Source organism: Rhinoderma darwinii, chromosome 5 (genome assembly GCF_050947455.1).
Source record: "Rhinoderma darwinii isolate aRhiDar2 chromosome 5, aRhiDar2.hap1, whole genome shotgun sequence".
NCBI lineage: Eukaryota > Metazoa > Chordata > Amphibia > Anura > Rhinodermatidae > Rhinoderma > Rhinoderma darwinii.
Window position 1 is genome coordinate 43,175,789 of NC_134691.1, and position 9,900 is coordinate 43,185,688.

The following is a 9,900-nucleotide window of genomic DNA, read 5'->3' on the forward strand; positions in this document are numbered from 1 at the left end:
CACCCTGTCCGGACGAAGCAACGCCCACCTTTCTACTGATTGGCTGTCATGACAGCAGTGCTCCTGCCCATTTCCAGGCGGCTCTTTGAAGTGTGGTTGCTATGTGTACAGATAATGGGCGCGCAGTATTGATGGACGGGCCGGCGTCGTGTGAGCTCTGGTGAGGCGGGTGACAGGGCTGAGAGAGGACATAGTCGCCTGCCGACTACTGATGGATCCCTCTTGTGTTACTGCTGAGCCCCCGGAGGCCTGTCACTTTAAGTCCTAGTTCACAGAGTGTTTTGAAAGGCTGAAAAAAATCTGCCTCAACATTCTTTCAGAAATTCCTGAAGGAATTTTGAGGCAGATTTTTAATTGCCAGTGTTTTTAGAAACTTTTTTCCCCCCACATTTATGACGGCATTCTGTGCTTCCGGCCGCTGAATCTAATGTAAAAACCATAACTTTCAACTAGCGAATCAAATGTTTTCCCTCTTATGCCACGCCTCTAACCCCGCCCATAAACACCCGCTTCAGCCCACATGGTATCATGCTCCCATAGTGCCTCCCCACAGTATAATGCTCCCATAGTGCCTCCCCACAGTATAATGCTCCCATAGTGCCTCCCCACAGTATAATGCTCCCATAGTGCCTCCCCACAGTATAATGCTCCCATAGTGCCTCCCCACAGTATAATGCTCCCATAGTGCCTCCTCACAGTATAATGCTCCCATAGTGCCTCCCCACAGTATAATGCTCCCATAGTGCCTCCCCACAGTATAATGCTCCCATAGTGCCTCCCCACAGTATAATGCTCCCATAGTGCCTCTCCACAGTATAATGCTCCCATAGTGCCTCCCCACAGTATAATGCTCCCATAGTGCCTCCTCACAGTATCATGCTCCCATAGTGCCTCTCCACAGTATAATGCTCCCATAGTGCCTCCCCACAGTATAATGCTCCCATAGTGCCTCCCCACAGTATAATGCTCCCATAGTGCCTCCCCACAGTATAATGCTCCCATAGTGCCTCCCCACAGTATAATGCTCCCATAGTGCCTCCCCACAGTATAATGCTCCCATAGTGCCTCCTCACAGTATAATGCTCCCATAGTGCCTCCCCACAGTATCATGCTCCCATAGTGCCTCCTCACAGTATAATGCTCCCATAGTGCCTCCCGACAGTATCACGCTCCCATAGTGCCTCCCCACAGTATAATGCTCCCATAGTGCCTCCCCACAGTATAATGCTCCCATAGTGCCTCCCGACAGTATCACGCTCCCATAGTGCCTCCTCACAGTATAATGCTCCCATAGTGCCTCCCCACAGTATCACGCTCCCATAGTGCCTCCTCACAGTATAATGCTCCCATAGTGCCTCCCCACAGTATAATGCTCCCATAGTGCCTCCTCACAGTATAATGCTCCCATAGTGCCTCCTCACAGTATCATGCTCCCATAGTGCCTCCTCACAGTATCATGCTCCCATAGTGCCTCCTCACAGTATCATGCTCCCATAGTGCCTCCTCACAGTATAACGCTCCCATAGTGCCTCCTCACAGTATAACGCTCCCATAGTGCCTCCCCACAGTATAACGCTCCCATAGTGCCTCCTCACAGTATCATGCTCCCATAGTGCCTCCCCACAGTATAATGCTCCCATAGTGCCTCCCCACAGTATAACGCTCCCATAGTGCCTCTCCACAGTATAATGCTCCCATAGTGCCTCCCCACAGTATCACGCTCCCATAGTGCCTCCCCACAGTATAACGCTCCCATAGTGCCTCCCCACAGTATAACGCTCCCATAGTGCCTCCACACAGTATCATGCTCCCATAGTGCCTCCTCACAGTATCATGCTCCCATAGTGCCTCCTCACAGTATAACGCTCCCATAGTGCCTCCCCACAGTATAACGCTCCCATAGTGCCTCCCCACAGTATAACGCTCCCATAGTGCCTCCCCACAGTATAACGCTCCCATAGTGCCTCCCCACAGTATAACGCTCCCATAGTGCCTCCCCACAGTATAACGCTCCCATAGTGCCTCCCCACAGTATAACGCTCCCATAGTGCCTCCCCACAGTATAACGCTCCCATAGTGCCTCCACACAGTATCATGCTCCCATAGTGCCTCCTCACAGTATCATGCTCCCATAGTGCCTCCTCACAGTATAACGCTCCCATAGTGCCTCCCCACAGTATAACGCTCCCATAGTGCCTCTCCACAGTATAACGCTCCCATAGTGCCTCCACACAGTATCATGCTCCCATAGTGCCTCCTCACAGTATCATGCTCCCATAGTGCCTCCTCACAGTATAATGCTCCCATAGTGCCTCTCCACAGTATAATGCTCCCATAGTGCCTCCTCACAGTATAATGCTCCCATAGTGCCTCCTCACAGTATAATGCTCCCATAGTGCCTCCCCACAGTATAATGCTCCCATAGTGCCTCCCCACAGTATAATGCTCCCATAGTGCCTCCCCACAGTATAATGCTCCCATAGTGCCTCCCCACAGTATCATGCTCCCATAGTGCCTCCCCACAGTATAATGCTCCCATAGTGCCTCCCCACAGTATAATGCTCCCATAGTGCCTCCCGACAGTATCACGCTCCCATAGTGCCTCCTCACAGTATAATGCTCCCATAGTGCCTCCCCACAGTATCACGCTCCCATAGTGCCTCCTCACAGTATAATGCTCCCATAGTGCCTCCCCACAGTATCACGCTCCCATAGTGCCTCCTCACAGTATAATGCTCCCATAGTGCCTCCTCACAGTATCATGCTCCCATAGTGCCTCCTCACAGTATCATGCTCCCATAGTGCCTCCTCACAGTATAATGCTCCCATAGTGCCTCCTCACAGTATAACGCTCCCATAGTGCCTCCCCACAGTATAACGCTCCCATAGTGCCTCCTCACAGTATCATGCTCTCATAGTGCCTCCCCACAGTATAATGCTCCCATAGTGCCTCCCCACAGTATAACGCTCCCATAGTGCCTCTCCACAGTATAATGCTCCCATAGTGCCTCCCCACAGTATCACGCTCCCATAGTGCCTCCACACAGTATCATGCTCCCATAGTGCCTCCTCACAGTATCATGCTCCCATAGTGCCTCCTCACAGTATCATGCTCCCATAGTGCCTCCTCACAGTATAATGCTCCCATAGTGCCTCTCCACAGTATAATGCTCCCATAGTGCCTCCTCACAGTATAATGCTCCCATAGTGCCTCCTCACAGTATAATGCTCCCATAGTGCCTCCCCACAGTATAATGCTCCCATAGTGCCTCCCCACAGTATAATGCTCCCATAGTGCCTCCCCACAGTATAATGCTCCCATAGTGCCTCCCGACAGTATCACGCTCCCATAGTGCCTCCTCACAGTATAACGCTCCCATAGTGCCTCCCCACAGTATCACGCTCCCATAGTGCCTCCTCACAGTATAATGCTCCCATAGTGCCTCCTCACAGTATCATGCTCCCATAGTGCCTCCTCACAGTATCATGCTCCCATAGTGCCTCCTCACAGTATAATGCTCCCATAGTGCCTCCTCACAGTATCATGCTCCCATAGTGCCTCCTCACAGTATCATGCTCCCATAGTGCCTCCTCACAGTATCATGCTCCCATAGTGCCTCCCCACAGTATAATGCTCCCATAGTGCCTCCCCACAGTATAATGCTCCCATAGTGCCTCCTCACAGTATCATAGTTACATAGTTAGTACGGCTGAAAAAAGACACATGTCCATCAAGTTCAACCAAGGGACGGGAAAAGGGAAGGTAAAAATGTCTACACATTGGAGCTAATATTTTTTTGTTCTAGGAAATGATCTAACCCTTTTTTAAAGCTATCTACTGTCCCTGCTGTGACCAGCTCCTGCGGTAGACTATTCCATAAATTCACAGTTCTCACTGTAAAGAAGCCTTGTCGCCTCTGCAGCTTGAACCTTTTTTTCTCCAGACGGAGGGAGTGCCCCCTTGTTTTTTGAGGGGGTTTTACAAGGAACAGGATATCACCATATTTTTTGTATGTGCCATTCATATATTTATATAAGTTAATCATGTCCCCCCTTAGTCGTCTCTTTTCAAGGCTAAATAGGTTTAATTCTTTCAATCTTTCCTCATAACTTAAAGGAACAGTGTCACCAAAATTTTTTTTTCATGTCAGTTTTATGTTAGTGTTTTATTAAAAACGTTTTTATTTATTTGTGTGTTTGTGTGTTACTTTTTTCTATTTTTTCACTTTTTCTTCCCTATGGGGGCTGCCATTTTTTTTTCCATTTCTGTATGTGTCGATTAACGACACATACAGACAAGGAATACGGCAGCCACAGTCCCATAGGGACTGCAAACGGGGCCCGTCCCATCCACTTCTGTGTACGCCGTCTGTGTGGGAATGGCGCATGCGCCGCTCCCACACAGTCCAATTTGAAATGCGCGCCGTCCGGCGCCATTTTCCTGTGGACCGGAAGTCGCGGCCGGACAGTAAGATTACTACTTCCGGTCGCGGCTTCCGGACTTGTGCACTTGGACCAGCGGCAGCAGACTGAGCGGACGGGCCGGAGGGAGCCGCGGCGGCAGGAGCAGGTAAGTGATTTCTATGTATGTTCGTGTTTGTGTACGTTTACTACTGTATGTAAACCTACCACACTGTGTGTTAGCTCAAAAAATGGCGACACACAGTGTAGGAGGTTAGACCGTTCAATCCCCTCGTTTATCCCGGCACTAGCCAGGATAAAGGAGGGGGGATTCTGAGAGCTCACTAGAGCGAGTGCTTTTTTCCCAATTTTGCAGCAAAAAGCAATGTGGTTGCAATTTTGGGAATAGCTCCATCTAGTGACCAGCAATGGGAAATATTATAAATTAGAATCTAATTAATAATATTTCCTGACTCGTGAAAAAAATAAAAAAAATTTGAACAATGTTTAATCACCTATACACTAGTTGTTTAACTAAAAAAAAAAATACATGTTTTGCTGGCAACACATTCCCTTTAAATTCTCCATGCCCCTAATTAGCTTCGTTGCTCTTCTTTGTATTTTTTCCAACTCCAGGGCATCCTTTCTATGAACTGGAGCCCAGAACTGAACTGCATATTCTAGATGAGGCCTCACTAATGCTTTGTAAAGTGGCAATATTACATCCCTGTCCCGCGAGTCCATGCCTCTTTTAATACACGACAATATCCTGCTGGCCTTTGAAGCAGCTGATTGACATTGCATGCTGTTATTTAGTTTATGATTTACAAGTACACCCAGATCCTTCTCAACAAGTGACTCCCCCAGTGTAGCGCCCCCTAGGACATATGATGCATGCAGGTTGTTGGTACCCAGATGCATAACTTTACATTTATCTACATTAAACTTCATCTGCCAAGTGGACGCCCAAACACTTAGTTTGTTTAAATCTGCCTGCAATTCATGAACATCTTCCATAGACTGAACTATATTACATAGCTTGGTGTCATCTGCAAAAATAGAAATAGTGCTATTAATCCCATCCTCTATATCATTAATAAATAAGTTGAATAATAGTGGTCCCAGCACTGAACCCTGGGGTACATCACTTATTACCGGGGACCATTCAGAGTAGGAATCATTGACCACAACTCTCTGGATACGGTCCCTGAGCCAATTCTCAATCCAATTATAAACTATATTTTCTAAACCTATAGTCCTTAATTTACCCATTAGGCGTCTATGGGGGACAGTGTCAAATGCCTTTGCAAAGTCCAAAAACACTATATCCACAGCGGCCCCTCTGTCTAGGCTTCTGCTCACCTCTTCATAAAAACAAATCAGGTTGGTTTGACAACTTCTGTCCTTAGTAAAACCGTGCTGGCTGTCACTTATAATGCTATTTATTGTCACATAATCCTGTATATAGTCCCTCAATAGCCCCTCAAACATTTTCCCCACGATGGATGTTAAGCTTACTGGTCTATAATTACCCGGGGAAGACCTAGAGCCCTTTTTGAAAAGAGGCACCACATTTGCCCTACACCAGTCCCTTGGCACTATTCCAGTCACTAGAGAATCTCTAAATATTATGAAGAGGCGGACAGAAATAACTGAACTAAGCTCTTTAAGAACTCTAGGGTGTAACCCATCCGGTCCCAGGGCCTTGTGTACATTTATTTTATTTAATTTAGCTTGGACCATCTCTACATTCATCCAATTCAGTATATCAACTGATATATTAACAGCACTGGCACCGGCTACATCAGCTGCTCTTTCTTCTGTTGTATATACAGAGCTAAAGAACCCATTTAGTAACTCTGCCTTCTCTTGATCTCCTGTGACCACCTCCCCATTACCATTATCTAGGGGTCCTACATGTTCAGACCTTGGCTTTTTAGCATTTATATACTTGAAGAATTTTTTGGGATTTGTTTTACTATCCTTGGCCACCTGCCTTTCATTTTGTATTTTTGCTAATTTTATTACCTTTTTACAGATTTTATTAAGCTCTTTATATTTTACAAAGGCGGCAGATGTACCCTCAGATTTGTATTTTTTAAATGCCCTTTTTTTGTCGTGTATTGCCCCTTTCACAGAAGGTGTAAGCCATGTGGGGTTTAATTTGAGTCGTTTATACTTGTTACCTATAGGAATACATTTTGCACTATAATAACTCAAAGTAGATGTGAAAATCTCCCATTTATCATTTGTTCCATTATTTGACATTAGTTCTTCCCAGTCTATATCCTGAATTGCAGCCCTCATCCTGGGGAAATTGGCTTTCTTAAAATTAAATGTTTTTGCCCTCCCAGCCTGTGTTTGTTTTTTACAGTATAGGTAAAATGTAACTATATTATGATCACTGTTACTGAGGTTTTCACGAACATTGACATTCCCAACAAGCTCTGCATTATTAGAAATGACCAGATCCAACAGAGCTTCACCTCTAGTCGGGTCTTCCACAAACTGGCCCATAAAATGTTCCTGCAACAGGTTGAGGAAATGTCTCCCCTTTGCAGTTGAAGCCGAACCATGATACCAATTAATATCCCGGAAATTAAAATCTCCCATTATCACTACAGTACCCGACCTGTGCAGCCCGCTCCATCTGTTTATATAGCTGAACTTCCATCTCCTCAGTTATATTGGGGGGTCTATAGATTACACCAAAAGTAATTTTTTCAGTGTTTACCTCCCTTTCTAGTTCCACCCACAAGGTTTCAACCTCCTCACAGTCTTCACCCACTATTGTCTCTTTCACACTCGCCTTCATATCACTTCTCACATACAGACATACACCACCACCTTTCCTATTTGTCCTGTCTTTACGAAAAAGTGTAAAACCCTGTAGATTTACAGCCCAGTCATGTGAAGAGTCCAGCCATGTTTCAGCAACACCAACTATATCTATATTTTCTTCCAGTATCAAGGCCTCCAGCTCCCCCATTTTACTTGCTAGACTTCTGGCATTTGTGAACATACACTTTAACTTGCCTGTCAGTTTTTCACTTTTATCAGAAATGTGATTTGACATTAATCGGGCCTTTTTATTTACACTGATGTTTTGTAACGAAAGGATCTCCTTATCTTGTTGTCTAGTCCTCTCCCCACATTCTGTTTCTCCCCCCACCAATATAGTCTGACCCCTCTCTAACCTGACTACCCCTTTTTTTTCTACATTGACCTCCCTCCTCAGCCCTAGTTTAAATACTCCGCCACCCCAGCTAGAATTCTCTCCCCCAGCACAGCGGACCCCCTTCCATTTAGGTGCAAATCATCTGCAGAATACAGTTTGTACCCCAATGAAAAGTCAGCCCAGTGCTCTAGGATCCCAAATCCTTCTCCTCTACACCAAGACTTCAGCCATGCATTTAACTCCCTGAGCTCCTGCTGTCTTTCCTGTGATACGCATGGCACAGGCAGTATTCCTGAGAATACTACTTTGGAGGTCCTTCCCTTCAGCTTGTAGCCTAGTTCTTTAAAATTATTCTTAAGGCTCCTCCACCTACCATTTATTCTGTCGTTGGTACCGACATGGACCACGACAGCTGGATCATCACCAGCCCCTCTCAGCAATTTGTCCACCCGTTCCACCACATGCCAAACCCTGGCACCAGGGAGACAGCAAACCATTCGGTTGAGGGGGTCTTGGCGACAAATTATTCTATCCGTCTTCCTGATTATAGAATCCCCTACGACTATCAATTGTCTTGGCTTACCTGCATTACCATCCCGCCGACTACTAGCTGGGCTGTTCTCCCGGCTGTTAGAGAGATCAGTATCCACTAGGGCTGCCATTTCTGAGACTAACACCCTCGCATCATCACCCAACTTGGCAATTTTGCCTGGAATGTCAGAAACCGGATCGGCCTTCCTTTTCTTTGACCCCTTTCTACTGCCCCTAACTACATTAACCCAGCTACTTACCTGATCCTGCTCACCCATGTCTTCACCCTCCAGTTCTAACCCACTAACTGCATGCTCCGTGAGCAGCAAGCTCAGCTCAAGATTGTCTATCCTCCTCAGTGTTGCAGTATGCTCCTCCAGATCTCTAATACGAGCTTCCAGGTGACCAACATGCTCACATCTGCCACAGAGGTATTCACCCTGGAACTCCGCTCCCATAGTGCCTCCTCACAGTATAATGCTCCCATAGTGCCTCCACACAGTATAATGCTCCCATAGTGCCTCCACACAGTATAATGCTCCCATAGTGCCTCCCGACAGTATAATGCTCCCATAGTGCCTCCCCTCCGTATAATGCTCCCATAGTGCCTCCCCTCCGTATAATGCTCCCATAGTGCCTCCCCACAGTATAATGCTCCCATAGTGCCTCCATACAGTATCATGCTCCCATAGTGCCTCCCCTCAGTATAATGCTCCCATAGTGCCTCCCCACAGTATAATGCTCCCATAGTGCCTCCTCACAGTTTAATGCTCCCATAGTGCCTCCACACAGTATAATGCTCCCATAGTGCCTCCTCACAGTATAATGCTCCCATAGTGCCTCCACACAGTATAATGCTCCCATAGTGCCTCCCGACAGTATAATGCTCCCATAGTGCCTCCCCTCCGTATAATGCTCCCATAGTGCCTCCCCTCCGTATAATGCTCCCATAGTGCCTCCCCACAGTATAATGCTCCCATAGTGCCTCCCGACAGTATCACGCTCCCATAGTGCCTCCTCACAGTATAATGCTCCCATAGTGCCTCCCCACAGTATCATGCTCCCATAGTGCCTCCCCACAGTATAATGCTCCCATAGTGCCTCCCCACAGAAACACGCTCCCATAGTGCCTCCTCACAGTATAATGCTCCCATAGTACCTCCCCACAGTATCACGCTCCCATAGTGCCTCCCCACAGTATCACGCTCCCATAGTGCCTCCCCACAGTATCACGCTCCCATAGTGCCTCCTCACAGTATCACGCTCCCATAGTGCCTCCCCACAGTATAATGCTCCCATAGTGCCTCCCGACAGTTTCACGCTCCCATAGTGCCTCCCCTCAGTATCAGGCTCCCATAGTGCCTCCCCACAGTATAATGCTCCCATAGTGCCTCCCCACAGTATAATGCTCCCATAGTGCCTCCCCACAGTATAATGCTCCCATAGTGCCTCCCCACAGTATAATGCTCCCATATTGCCTCCCGACAGTATCACGCTCCCATAGTGCCTCCCCACAGTATAATGCTCCCATAGTGCCTCTCCACAGTATAATGCTCCCATAGTGCCTCCTCACAGTATAACGCTCCTATAGTGCCTCCCCACAGTATAATGCTCCCATAGTGCCTCCCCACAGTATCATGCTCCCATAGTGCCTCCCCACAGTATCATGCTCCCATAGTGCCTCCCCACAGTATCATGCTCCCATAGTGCCTCCCCACAGTATAATGCTCCCATAGTGCCTCCCCTCAGTATCACGCTCCCATAGTGCCTCCCCACAGTATAACGCTCCC